This window comes from Adiantum capillus-veneris, chromosome 28, assembly GCF_014529385.1.
Source record: "Adiantum capillus-veneris isolate H3 chromosome 28, ASM1452938v2, whole genome shotgun sequence".
Lineage (NCBI taxonomy): Eukaryota > Viridiplantae > Streptophyta > Polypodiopsida > Polypodiales > Pteridaceae > Adiantum > Adiantum capillus-veneris.
In genome coordinates, this window is record NC_140958.1 from 109364893 (window position 1) to 109378357 (window position 13465).

Here is a 13465-nt window from a genome sequence, read left to right on the forward strand (position 1 = left end):
GCTCTCTCTTGGCCTTTATGAGATGTGGGGATGACTATCCAAAAGTCAAGAACGATAATCAGAGAATGAAAACTACTGATACTCAATTTTTGTGTGTATTTCTTTGATCTCATTTTTATATGCGAGCAACTCAGAAAGAAATTGGAAAGAACTCATTAGTTAACATTGGATGACACGATCCATACACAAAGGAAAATTGTGTCCTATGTGAGCAAGCCATTGTTTGAGCTAAACAAAGAGCAAACAAGACTTCTTACGAGAGTTCCACCAAAATCTAAATTAAATGGCCCTATTGCATTATGTTATCCTACAAAAATGGAAGATACAAAAAAAAAACACTTCCACTTAATGTTTCAAAGATTTACTTATTTAACACGCCTTAAGAGATGTCATAAAACCTCATAGTTCAAAGGCTATCTATTCAATGAAAAGGCTCTATTTACAAATTTGTACTTTTGTAGTAACATATTGGGAGCTAAAGTATATATGGTAATTCTTCAAGCAATTTGTATGTTGTCATCATGAATATCGTTTCATGGTTAAATAATTGTTTTCTTTCTCCCTTGTTTGGTTTGCATTTTGGTGTTTATCAACACCATAAATTACATATGAGAATAATGTCCTCTTTAGCTATTGGGCTTGCAATACGTATAAAGATTATTTAATCATTGCTTCAAGGTGTACCTATATGGAGAATAAACTTGGAAAACCTTTTTCTCAACTTGAAAAAATCAATAAAAAATTTCTCATGAAACTCTCATTTAGTGTGCTATCCTAAATACTACAACTGATTTGTGTATTGGCATTAAAGGCTATGCTTTCATAGCTCAACGACTTTGTGCTTTCTATCTTGTTTGGTTCATATCTTGGTGTTTGTTAGCACCATCATCTATACATGAGAATAATGACCTCTTTAGCTATTGAGATGGTAATGAGCATAAAAATTATTGAGATATAATAAACACATCACATCCTAACGGGTGCACCTTAAAAAATTCAAGTATAGCATGTGAGTTCAAAATAAGGCATAATTTTTTTTTAAACAAATTAATAGGATTATATTTTAAAGAAAGAGACCTTAATTAAAAATTGAGAAAAACCATTAAGTTTGTTAAGAAAAAGGAGCTATTTAATTACTCCATTGCATGTAAGCAAAGGGTTTTTTCTAATATGCTATGAATGCATGTGATACAGATGATTTTATATAATTCACCCCCCAAAGACACATAGAGAGAATAAACCTAGAAGAAATTTTTTTGAGCTTGAAAAGATCATATAAAGTTAAGTTGTCACACCCAAATCTTTGGGAATACTTCAAGTGATTTGTATGTTGGTATCACAAAGGTTATCTTTTTGTGGTTCAATGACTTTGTGCTTGATTCCTTATGTGGTTCACATCTCAATATTTTGCAACACCATTAATCAGGTAAGAGAATAATGTACTCTTGAGACGTTGAGATCACAATGCACATAATAAACTATTTTGCCTCAAAGTGTAACACATAGACCCTAAACATGGAAGACCTCTTTCTCAACTTTCAAAATCATAGAATTTGTTGTTATGAAACTCGCATGTTTTAAAATGGGAATTGGGATTTTTCCATTTTATCTGATATGGTGTTTAGGGGATAACCTATATGACACCACATTCTAGCTTGCAGACTTGTACTCGAGTGACAAGGGGTTTTGTGTTTGTTTGTACACCATGGAGAAAAGGGTGAAAGTCAAGCAAGCTAGCAAGCAAAAATGCTTTAATGTATAACATGGTCAGATTGAAGATGGACTAGTTTTAAAGGGCCTCAATGCAGTTAAAGATTGGAACAAGTCAAATTTCACATTTTCTTTTTCTTATTTTCCTAGATGATTGCATCAAACTCAGACTCACTTGCAATTGATGGTTATAAAGTTGATCAATTTTATCTAGCTATTGGGATTGATAGAAAATTTATTGTACAGTTCTATTGTCATCATGGTGTTTATTTTGGTTAACTATGTTGTCATGGTTATGGAGTTTGTTCTTGTTAATTGATGGTGGTTGTGCTTGTGTTCATCAATTTGTATTCCATTTTATTTGCTTTCAAATTTGCTTGGTAATGCTAGTTGGATTTGCTTTGCTTGGGAAGTAAGCTGACGAAAGGAAAAGGAAAGGATCAGGGCATCAACTTTTGATGAGTTGAGTGGTATTGTCTAAGGATTAGGAGGCAAGTGAGGATTCCACTTGTAGAGACACAAAAAGCACAAAATCAAGAATTTTTTTTGGTTTAGTTGCTTGAGATGTTCTTTGGTTAACCCTTTAACACCCATCTTCTCGATTGATTTGCAAAACATTCCAAAGGTTTGGTTTGATCCCACAGTGATAGTGCACTTGATTGACGTGGATAGGATAGAATGTAAATTGCACACATCAAGGGTCTCCTTCATTGTGTGTACCTTGGTGGTTTTGCAAATTTTCGATCCTTCTTCATGCTCTCCCAAGTATGAGGGTAAAGTTTTGAGGATATTGTCTTTTGAAGGGTCAAAGGGCTTTGACCCCAATCCCCATACAATGACTGCATATCTAATTCCATTGGAGGATGGTCAAGCATAATTCTTCAAAAGGAATTGAATACTTCTCCAAATTCACATCGTTTCTTCCCCTTACACTTTCCCATAGCTATGCAGGTCAATCCTCATGAACAGGTGGAATTCCTTCTAGCCCATGTTCAGAGTCTGACAGTTTCTCATCTTGAAATGGTTTGGTCATGCCTAGGCATATTGTTTTCACTAGTAGTCTCCTTTGGCTTCGTTTCATCAAGCTTTATTGGTTCTTGTTTTTAAGGTTCCAAAAGCTCTTGGATTATTTTGACCAATCTCGCATAAACTTCAAGTTTTGTTGCTTCAAATTTAGGATGTAGATAGTTTTTCCATTGGTTTTCCATGTTTTGTCCCGCCTGTAATCCTACTTGGTATGCTTCTAGAGTAGAATTGTTTGGCTCATAGATCTTGTCTACCAAGACAAATCCTACCAATTTGATGATTCCACTATTTGGTCAAAAACAAATTTGTTTCTTTTTTCCTTAGGCTTTAGTCTCCACTTAAGCTTGAAGTTGTTGTTTCCTTTCTTCATACATCTGTCTTCTGGCTTTTCACATCTTTGTTGAAGACTTGACAACCTCACCCAAATGTTTCATTTCTTTTCCTTGTTCTTGCAATTTTCCTCTTGCCCTTTTTATAGAAATTTATTTAGCCCTTTCTTCAATCTGTGCCTTTTGTTTTTGCTTTCTCAATGAGTTTCTATGCCTTTTTCCTCTTTTCGTAGCTTGTGATGACTTCTTGCTTCCTTCACTATCCTCAACATTGTTTTGTTTTTGGAGCCTTGTTTGAGTTCTCATCACAACATTCATAGGCACTATTGGTTCACCCTCATATGAGGTTGATGGAATTGACTCTACCACGTTCAATGCTGCTTTGTTATAGTTTTTTGGGTTTTTGGGATAGTCCTTTGGAAAGTGACCCCCTTTCTTACTGCAATCATGATAATATACAATAGGAGGTACCGAGTTTTGTCCTGGCTCTCTACATTCATTCTTCCATTGATCATGGGATCCGTAATTATGACAACCCCCTACCTTTTGTTCTAGTTGATGCCCAATTTCACCCAAGTAGATTGGATTCACTCTGATACACAAAAGATGGAGTTGCTCTACACTAGGTGGTGGCATATACCAATCTTCATTAACTAGCATGGAAGAGGTACTCCATAGAACATGACAAGAACCAGGTCTTGCTTGCTTGCTTGTTTTGTAGGTTGCATCCACTTAAGGGAACTTTGATTCCCACAAGTAGGTGTTGTTTTTTTCCTTGTGTCTTCATGGGTATGTAATGTTCATCTCCATTGTACCTTGGCCTATAGTGGCTCTTGTGGGTTTCATGGTTTGTCCGCGTGCCTTCTCTGGCACCCCATTTAGGTTGGTTCTCTTAAGCCACGAGTTTTTTTGAGGAGTTCCTTGTCCAGACAAAATTTTTCTTTGAAGAGTATGCATCAACTGAGTCATTTTCCTCAATGCTTCTCTCTACTCTTCCATAGTGGAATTTTTTGTTGGAATCACTTGCATATGCATACCAGGTTCTAACTTGACAATCCTTGTATCTACTTCTTGGGCATCTTCCCCATAGATCTCTCAATTACCATGAGCCCAATAGCATAATGTATACAAGCCTCCAATGTGGAATGTCTCATTCTCTACAAGCTTACATGTCATCCTCTATTTGACAAACCTTCCAAGAATAACGTACATTTTTAAACTATGGTAAAGTCTGACCTTCCAGTGTGATTCCAAAACCCTCATATTGTGTGTAAAAATCATAAACTCTTTTTGCTCCAAGTACTTGATGGAATCTTGCCAGGTGATCATATCGTACCTTTGTACCCATTTACAAAAATCAACCGGTCTTACCTCCCTTGCATGGTCCAATTCATTCTTATTAGTGTTTGGCATTCCCAATCATAGACCTTCAAACCAAGTTGGGTTTAATTTTTCCCTACTTGATATCTTGTTGGTTTGTTAGTCATCATGTGTTTTCAGTCTTGTATTGTTGTTTCCTCCATTGATCCATGTTGAGAGCATAGCACTCACCTCTCTCTGATTTATCAAATTTGAGTGTGTGTGTGTGTGTGTGTGAATGTGTGTGTGTGTGTGTGTGTGCATGTGTGTGTGTGTGTGCGTGTGTGTGTGTGTGTGTGTGTGTGTGTGTGTGTGTGTGTGTTTTGAGCCAAGCTCCACAAAAATTGTCTAACTTTGTCACACTTAACATTATGTGTGTGCACACACACATGCACACATGCATTGAGAGCACACACACTCCTTTCTCTTTCCTATCTTTTTCTTGAAAACCGTGTTTTTTATTTTTGATGGGTCTGCCTGCAGAGGAAGACAGAGAGAAGTGGAGAGGTGGCTGATGTGGAAAGCCCATGCAAAGGATGCTAAATTGGGTGTGCCTGTGTGTGAAAATGCCAAAAGAGGCTCAAGTTAACTACACGAGCCATATTTTTTTTTCCTTGTTTTGCTTTGGCCACCCCTATAAGAGGGAGTTTTTGCGATTATGAAAAGGCTTTGTGTTGCTTTTGCCATTTTGGCAAGCACTACATCATCCGCATACAACAAAAACATGATTACCGCATTGCAAATAGTGACCTCTTCAATGCCTTCTTCTTGCATAAATTCAAGTACAATTTGAACCGAAAACCATGATCATGACATACTTGGTATCTTTGGAAGAGACTGTAAACAAACAAGGTGAAGACTTACAAGCACTTGGCAATGGAGAATGGCACACTAAGGGTTCCGTGGTTGAGAATGAGAATCTCAAGAGGACACTTGAGATGCAAACAACATGTTGGATGCAACTCGAAGAGGAATTCAAGAAATGTAAACGCTCTCTTGTGGACTTGAATTCTTTGAAGGAACGAATGAGCAAAGTGGATCATGACCATGTATTGAAAGAGGAGAAATTTGACAAATGCGACATGAAAAATGTATGCACAAACAAGTCTGGACTGATGTATTTGGTAACAATGTGGTTCCTAATTTCTCCCTCATGCAAGCTATGGCTCAAACAAAGAATGTTGAGAATGTGGATGTAAAGGAATTGAAGGAATAAGAGCGACATTCCATGAACATTGTTATTCATGGAATTCCCAAAGAGAATTCAGAGACACCTTCTTCTCTTGCCATTGTTATCAAAGATTTCTTCAAAAACCCACTTTGGCATGTTAGGAGCTATGGTTTATGGAGCACATAGGGTGGGTAAGCAAGGAGCTCCTCACTCGGGAGAATGGCCAATCGTATGCACCATGCCCAATGAGACCAAATACATCAGTCCAAGACTTGTTATCAATGATAATAGTTGGATTTATTTGAAGGATAAAAAATGTTTTGTATGTGAAAATGGGACTATTAAGCAACAAAATATGCATCTCCCAAGCATGGTATCAACAAAGATAGATCACATAAAAGGTGGTTTGATAAAGAATGTCGAGATGCTCAAAAGTCCTTAATAAATCTTGATGCAACTATGGACAAATATAACTATCAAAGTCATTTGCATACATACAAGGCATTGATTCAAAAGAAGAGAAGAAGATGGGAAGTAAAGCATTCATTTTTTCAAGTTCAAGAAAAGACACGTGCATGTGGAAGATTTTGTGAAACTTGAGGAGCAATCGTATTCAGAGTTTTGGTAACTTGAGTTTTGTGGATATGTACACACATTGTAAGCAAGTATATGAGCAACCAAATGCTGCAAAAATGTCATTTTATGGTTCACTCCCATGTATGTACTCTTTTTTTACTATTGAGGATGTGTGTGGCGGACTCGAAAAGTTGGCCACTCACAAAGCGGAAGATCTTCAAGGTATCAAGCCAGAAATGATTATTTATTAAGAGATTTACACACAAGTGGATGTATGATACGTTCAACCTTGCACTTCAACATGGTATGTCTTGTGATTAAAGCATTAATGGGTCAAGCCTTTGCATAAAGGAGGGGATGTAAAGAATGTAAATAACTACCGAACTATAATGATCGTGTCTCTTATGGAAAATTTGTTTGGATACATGAGGGAGATAATATTGAGTGATTGGGTTGAAAAGAATGGCAAGCGTGCGAAAGGACAAGCGGCCTTTCATAGACACCATAGCACCATTCATCATATGTCACTATTTGTGTTCTCATCCTTATAGAGGAAATTCGGTTGAAGAGCAAGCAATTCTATTGTTGTTTTGTGGACTTTAAGAAATCCTTTGATATGATTCTACGTAACAATTTGTGGAGAATGATGGAAGAACTCCATGTGCCAAGTGAGTTTATGCTTGCGCTTTCTAGAAACTATGAACAGGTGATCTGTCAATTGTGCATGGAAAGAGGAACTTCAAAAAAATTTGCAAGCACTATTGGGGTTAGACAAGGATGTCCGTTGTCTCCAACTCTCTTTGGTCTAATATGCATCAATGAATTGCAACAAATGGCACTTGACTTTATGCTAGAAGAATGCATTGAAGAGGTCCCTATTTGCAATGCGATAATCATGCTTATGTGGATGATGTAGTTCTTCTAGCACACACTTTAGAGGGTGCACAAAAGCTTATGGTTGTCCTTGAGAACTTTTGCTTGCATAGTGGGCTGATTGTGAATGAATCCAAAACAAAGGTTATGCTTGTGAAAACCAACCATAAGGAATGCATTGTGTACAACAATGAGACAAAGTTTTTGAGAGCTTGAAGTACCTTGGCCTTGAGGTTCCGGCCACTCACAAGTGGTATGAATGTGTTATGCGTCGTTTGGAATCCAAAAAGAGAGCATATTATGCATTTGAGAATATGTGTAATGCGGGAAACATCAAGTGTTGGGTTCTCAAGAAGTACCTTTTTGACACATTGGTGACACCAGTTCTTCTTTATGGAGTTGAAGTGTGGGGCGGGAGCATCTCAAAAATCTACTTGGAAAGAGTTTGAGAATGTCCAAAAGCGTTTTCTTACAAACTTTCTCCAAGTTAAGACACAAACACCTTATATGCTCTTACTTCTTGTGTCGAGGTCTCTTCCGATTGAGGTTATGGGCATGGAAAAGGTTGTGAAGTACATGATAAAGATGTGTCAAAACCCCTCACATCGACTTCCTACAATTGCATGGGCAGCAAGCAAAAAAGTTCAAAAGACGTATAAAAGCAAGATCTTGAGCACGGGATGGATGCAAGACATAAAGAAGTGGTTTGGAGATGGGATGCATTACACTTGCTCTATGATGCCTCAATAGACTCCCAAGTGAATGAAGCTTTTCTACAATGCCAATGTATTACGGCTTGGGAGGAATCCATACATTACACCACCCATATTGACCCCAACTACAAAACCGCATTCTTTGCTGAAAGAGGAAACCGTACTCACCCTTACATGCTTGAGCCTATCCCCTTGTCAATGATACGCACTATCACAACCATTTAGCTTAACCCCCACTCCCTTCAATGGGAGACAGGGCGTCGGGGCAATGGAGAAGAGTCAAATCGATTGTGCACATTATACTCACTGCAAGTTTGAGATTCTGAGTACCACACACTACTAAAGTGCTCAGCTTTTGGTCACATTAGAACTTTCTTCCCTCACATTTTAGCCATGACTTACACTTTCCTCTCCCAACTTTAGTGTGGGCTCTCCATTGCGACTCTCATCACTCTGTATCACCACAATTTTGGAACATTGAGAATCTCTCATCAGCCACACACATACTACATCAATGTAACTTTGGTCTCATAGGTCATATTTGACCTTCAAGGATGTTAATAAAATCTCTCTCTCTCTCTCTCTCTCTCTCTCTCTCTCTCTCTCTCTCTCTCTCTCTCTCTCTCTCTCTCTCTCTCTCTCTCTCTCTCTCTCAAATTCAATGTGTGTGTGTGTAGTGAAGCTCCTATTTTTTGGTGTCTCTCCCTCCATCTCCTTGTCCCCTCCAATGCTAGATCAATGGACTGGAACGTCTGCACCAACATAGGGGTTTGATAATATAAGTAGATGCAAACTCTGTAAAGGGTTAATAAAGTTGAGGCCATCATTTGATTATCCCCCAATTTGGTCTGTCTTTCTAGGTTCATGTTGAAAATGAGGAAATGTGGAGCTTAGAGTATAGACCTTTAGACTCAAGTGAATTCTATGATGTATTTTATGTGTTACTAAGTAATGCGGCCTAGAAGGCTTATGTTCGCACAAGGTGTCAAAGTTGATGATGGGGAAGTGTACAATGATAAGGAAGAGAATGCAAGAGAGAGAGAGAGAGAGAGAGAGAGAGAGAGAGAGAGAGAGAGAGAGAGAGAGAGAGAAATGAAATGAAATGAAATGTTATATTAACGTCTTCAAGAGGCCAAAATGACCTATGAGACCAAAAAGTTACAATTGGTGAATCTGATACCATGTCTGAGTACGAAAATTAGAAAGCTACAAAGAACTAACACTAAGACACTAAAACCCTTTTGGGGGGGGGGGGGGAGGGTTGTGGGTTCAGATGAAATCTCTCATTGATCGTTGTCGGATCTCATCGACCTCCTCCATGGTCAGTTATCTGGTTGGACGTCTTGCATGTCGAGCTAGAGTGATCTGTATCTTCTCTTGCAGCCTTCGTCGATAGTGGGAGACCTCCCTGGGTCGTGGACGTCTAGATTGGCCAAGCTCAATGGCTCGGTCAAGCAGTGTACCTCTAGTATGAGTAGGTTCTGAGATCTGTTGTAATGACTGCTCTGTTGGCTCTCCTCTGGCTAGTGTAAAGAAATCTATGATTCGTCTTTGAGGCTGTCTTTCCCCTGATGTCCTCAAGCGCTCTCCCTAAGTCTACCCAGCTCTAGCAGGAACAATCCGAGACACCTCTGATGCTTGTATCTCATGACTCTAGAAAAAGGTCCGAACCCTTCTCTGAACAGGCAGTGGAATCGGCCGCGTATTTCATAGTATGTCGGACATTGACATGTGTAGTACAGCTCTGTCTCTGGCTCTAAGTTACATAGGTGACATATCCTGGCTTCTGTCGCCACCCTTTAAAATTGGCCAGTCTCGATTTGGAGCTGATATGAGGATGTGTGTATCTGTCCAATAGCGCATCTTATCCCATGAGATAAGTGTGTATCCATGTATGCAGGCCTAGTTACAAAGCCGTCCTTCGTGAGTTGGAGAAGATGTTCTCTGTAGAAGGCCATCTTCGTGCCCAACTCATGTGTCGGCTGTATCCATGCTCCTGGTATTTAGCTGAGTCAGATCCTAACGTATGAGTCTGGTGATCTCTGTCCGTGTGAGAGATAGGGAGGGTGCATCCAAGGAGTATTGAAGCGGAGATAATCTATCCATGTTGAGACCATGCGACTAAAACCATGATGTCATCTATCCGTACCAACATGTTGTATCGCCTTGTAGAGCTAGTTGTCAAGATGACTCCAAGGCAAGCCGAGCGTATTTGTCCCTGGGGGAGATCCCATAGACCGTGCATAAAGGATACCGATCTCGTCAATGCCTCCACCATGAGGGAGGGGGGGGCTAGCTCGGCTCGGATAATCTCATGTGGTATTGAGGCCTTAGCCCGAATCATACAAGCGATCATAGAGACCAGAGGCCTCTCCATACATCTCCATCCATCTGTGTTGCCAGATCTCCCATGGTGGTCTACTGAGGGTCCCCATACTTGAACTCCATAGAGCATAGCTGGAGTCACTAGAGTTTCAAAAATCCAAAGCTTTGTTCGCGTGTTCCTGAAACTGAACCTGCGAACACATCCTCTCCAGTTCGCCCAAAGCTCCATATGCTCTTGTCAGTCTAGCCTCTTATGCTCTCCTTAGTGAAAACGCCGGTCCATTGAAGACTACCCCAAGATAAGTATGCATCTGTGTACTCCACAGTCTCCTGACCATACATAAATGTGGGTGCCAACCTCCTGACCCACTGTGGTGTGGTGTTAAACACCATAACCTTGGTTTTCCTCGGCTTGACAGACAATCCATTGTCACGAGCAAATGTATGCAGAGCATCTAAATGATGATGTATCCCCTCTGGAGAGTCAAAAATCAGCATAATATCGTCAGTGTATAGTAACAGTGGAATCCATGTCCCTGCTAGCTGAGCCCCCCTGTCCCTCTGACGCTCTACATAGTCCGAAAACTCATCCACATACATCCCAAAAAGAGTCGCGGATAGGGGGTATCCCTACTTTACTCCAATAGTGGAGTGGACCATGTCAGACATTCCCTCAGTGGTGCATACTTGCCCCATCACTATCCTGTATAGAGCCAAAATACCCCATATTAGCTCTATAGGCACCCCCATGTCTTGTAGTCTGTGTATAAGTCTAGCTCTCGGCACTGTGTCAAAAGCTTTGCAGAAATCCACAAAGCTACAATAGATCCTCTTACCATGATGTCTACCCTCCTCAATGATAGCTCTGAGTGTCAGAATCTGGTCAAGAGTGGAGAAACCTCTCCTAAAACGTGCTTGCCCTAGTGCTCTTATGCCCTCTCGCTTTGCCCATCTACTCAGCTCCTGCTCGAGAACGGATGCATACAACCTAGCTAATGTGTGACCAACCATGATGGTGCGATAATTTGCAGGAATCATGGGATCTTCCGACTTGAAAATAGGCACAATCGTAGACAAACTCCAAGTCTCTGGGAAGCCTTCATACATGGCTAAATTAAACATCATAGCCAAGAGATCTGCAAGCATATCTCTAGCATGGATGAAGTGCTCTGCTACCAGACCATCATGATCATATGCTATCCTTCTCTTCATCCTGTCAATGGCTTTCCTTATCCTCTCAATAGTAAAGAAAGAACATGTCTCCGGGCATGTCTCTAATGGGTCCGGCAGAGGTGGTTGCCCTGATGTTGTGTAGAGAGATGTGGCATATTCCCCCTATGTCTGAGTGGAGGTGAACGTTGGTGGTGGTGAGTGCTCGTGGAATAGCCTCCATGCTTTGCCTGAGTCCTGACTTATAAATAGATGATATAGATCCCACTCTAGCTGAGATAGATGGGCCCTTTTCTTTCGTCGCACTAGGCAGTGAAAGATAATCCGTGATTGTCTATGTGTGGTAATACCCATGAGCACTTCCCTTTGTAATTTGATCCTCGTCTCTCTGCACTCCTCATCATACCAATTGTTCTGGGGCATGATCGTCTCCGTGCGGGCTGGCTGTGGGGGTATGCCTCTGATGCTGCATCATGGAGCATCTCTGTCAATATCTGATTGAGTTCATCTAGTGGCCGTCCCGGCTCCTAGGCGCATAACTGCTTGTATATCTCATCCATATACACAAAATCCGTCTCCCTCATGAAGGTGTACCGAGTGTGTGTGGGGACCTCTCCTAATGGAGCTGTGCTGAACTAAAAGGTCAGGGTGAAAGACACGATAATATGATAAACTGCTACTCCAACTGGCCAAGTGCCCACCATGAAATCCTGAAAGAATGGAATGAGAACTGGCTAGGCCATAACATAATCCACTGTGCTGGCACCGTGTCGGTGTGGAAAGCAAGTAAAACCTCCAGCTGTCAGAAATCTTTGTAGGCCATTTACAATGGCCAATCTATGTGCGGTTCCCATATCTATCAAGTATCTGCCATATTCAGTGTATTCCTCATCTTGTGATAGTCTTGATAGACCCATCTCTGTGACGTCCAGTTCCTAAGCATCTCTTTGGAACTATCATAAAATATTGTCTGGTGGTGGGCAGTCCTTGCATTGAAATCCCTAGTATGATAATGTCACCATCCTTGGAGAACTCCCATATGTCATTATCCAAAATAGCAAAGGGGGATTATCCTCTACGTGATGCATATACTGACGTACTAGGAGGAAAGTAACAAATAGCAATGTAGAGGTATCTTCCCGTCTTTGCCCTGAGCCTCACCCACATGTACCTAGTGTGTTCATCCTTGCGTGCTATATATATCAGTGACTGCAGTTCCTCCTTGAATAGGACTACCACTCCCCCTGAGCCCCTTCCTTGATGCTCCAATCTTGTCTCCTGTCTACAGGCTGTCTCCCATCCATATCCGCTCACCTGTGGCATGGATTGTCCAGGTGCTTGATGCATCTCAAAGTAGACAATGATGTCCCTCCTCGTGAAGCTATCCTCAAAGGCCCCTACATTAAGACGGAGTGACCCATTACAATTCCAGGTTGCCATCTTTAGTGTGGTCCCATAGGTCTCGCACCGTCATGCGAGGCGTCGCTCTAATATCACCATCTTTCCATCCCTGTAAAAAAAAATATTCCCCTTTTCCCTTGCTGCTCTTATTTCCGGCATTACTTCTTGCATATGAGCAATATGCGAGAGGGTGAGGTCATCTCCAAGAAAGATGCAAGTCTTCTTTAGAGTCGGTCTCTTCTTCAAGACGTTTCTTCGCTTCCATGAAGGGGAAGTGGAGAATGAGTTACCTTTCCTTCGAGGTTTCTCCATTGCTCCCACTTTTCTTAGTGTTCACTCTCCAAGCCCTCGTATGTATCTGCTCGCTAACTCCCACCAGAGTCATGAGTTCTTTCACCTCTTTCTCCACATTATCTTGGTCTCTGAGGCCACAGATCCTTACGTGTAAGGCCCGTACACGTCTCCTTTGCTCATCTTCTAGTGTCAAGTTGATGATGGTTGGTATGGGAGTGAGGGTTATTTCCTTGCCTTTCCCGAGAGAGAGAGAGAGAGAGAGAGAGAGAGAGAGAGAGAGAGAGAGAGAGAGAGAGAGAGAGAGAGAGAGAGAGAGAGAGAGAGAGAGAGAGAGAGAGAGAGAGAGAGAGAGAGTTCTATTTATTAATTATTTACATAACACATGAGAAACTATCACAAAGACCTTTGCCAACAATTATAATATAAAATCATGTATTCCTTTGGACAGTGTATCAAAACAAAATACATCTCAATTATAGGCCTAAAACAGTAAGATGGTCCTGTAGAGTGAAGTAATT